This window comes from Triticum aestivum, unplaced genomic scaffold (assembly GCF_018294505.1).
Source record: "Triticum aestivum cultivar Chinese Spring unplaced genomic scaffold, IWGSC CS RefSeq v2.1 scaffold80228, whole genome shotgun sequence".
In the NCBI taxonomy this organism is placed as follows: Eukaryota; Viridiplantae; Streptophyta; class Magnoliopsida; order Poales; family Poaceae; genus Triticum; species Triticum aestivum.
This window is the reverse complement of record NW_025283835.1, coordinates 1-1,165: the sequence shown is the minus strand read 5'-3', so window position 1 is coordinate 1,165 and position 1,165 is coordinate 1. Positions and strand designations below refer to the sequence as shown.

General features: G+C 51.8%; 2 non-coding genes and 1 pseudogene across 2 annotated transcripts; all 3 read right to left on the bottom strand.

The window, feature by feature from the left end:
• Positions 1-232: 232 nt before the first annotated feature.
• Positions 233-351, bottom strand: LOC123178611 (5S ribosomal RNA). The gene has a single exon (XR_006489714.1). It is a non-coding gene; the product is annotated as a 5S ribosomal RNA (ribosomal RNA).
• A 297-nt stretch (positions 352-648) lies between these two features.
• On the bottom strand, positions 649-767 carry LOC123178612 (5S ribosomal RNA). Its single transcript, XR_006489715.1, has one exon. It is a non-coding gene; the product is annotated as a 5S ribosomal RNA (ribosomal RNA).
• A 297-nt stretch (positions 768-1,064) lies between these two features.
• Positions 1,065-1,165, bottom strand: LOC123178613 (uncharacterized; annotated as a pseudogene).

Here is a 1,165-nt window from a genome sequence, read left to right as displayed (position 1 = left end):
ACATTGCTTTGGCCGCTCCCTCTCAACTACGGAGACGAGTTTAACGCGGTTTCCACCCCTCCCTCTCAACCGCACCAGTGCACGCTTGCCGTGCCACAACGCCGACGCTGGACCCGTGAATCGTGAGCACCCAGCTATGACTTACCGCACTCGTGCAAAATAATAAAACACGGTAAATATATTACTTACACGTGCGTTTTGTTTTGCAAGCGGCGCGAAAAAAATTAAAAAGGGAATGCAACACGAGGACTTCCCAGGAGGTCACCCATCCTAGTACTACTCTCGCCCAAGCACGCTTAACTTCGGAGTTCTGATGGGATCCGGTGCTTTAGTGCTGGTATGATCGCATCCGACATGTTACCCCAGTCTTCGTCCCTTATCCTTGCCACTCCCAGCTCCACTACAAAGACGATTGCACATTGCTTTGGCCGCTCCCTCTCAACTACGGAGACGAGTTTAACGCGGTTTCCACCCCTACCTCTCAACCGCACCAGTGCACGCTTGCCGCGCCACAACGCCGACGCTGGACCCGTGAATCGTGAGCACCCAGCTATGACTTACCGCACTCGTGCAAAATAATAAAACACGGTAAATATATTACTTACACGTGCGTTTTGTTTTGCAAGCGGCGCGAAAAAAATTAAAAAGGGAATGCAACACGAGGACTTCCCAGGAGGTCACCCATCCTGGTACTACTCTCGCCCAAGCACGCTTAACTTCGGAGTTCTGATGGGATCCGGTGCTTTAGTGCTGGTATGATCGCATCCGACATGTTACCCCGGTCTTCGTCCCTTATCCTTGCCCCTCCCAGCTCCACTACAAAGACGATTGCACATTGCTTTGGCCGCTCCCTCTCAACTACGGAGACGAGTTTAACGCGGTTTCCACCCCTACCTCTCAACCGCACCAGTGCACGCTTGCCGCGCCACAACGCCGACGCTGGACCCGTGAATCGTGAGCACCCAGCTATGACTTACCGCACTCGTGCAAAATAATAAAACACGGTAAATATATTACTTACACGTGCGTTTTGTTTTGCAAGCGGCGCGAAAAAAATTAAAAAGGGAATGCAACACGAGGACTTCCCAGGAGGTCACCCATCCTAGTACTACTCTCGCCCAAGCACGCTTAACTTCGGAGTTCTGATGGGATCCGGTGCTTTAGT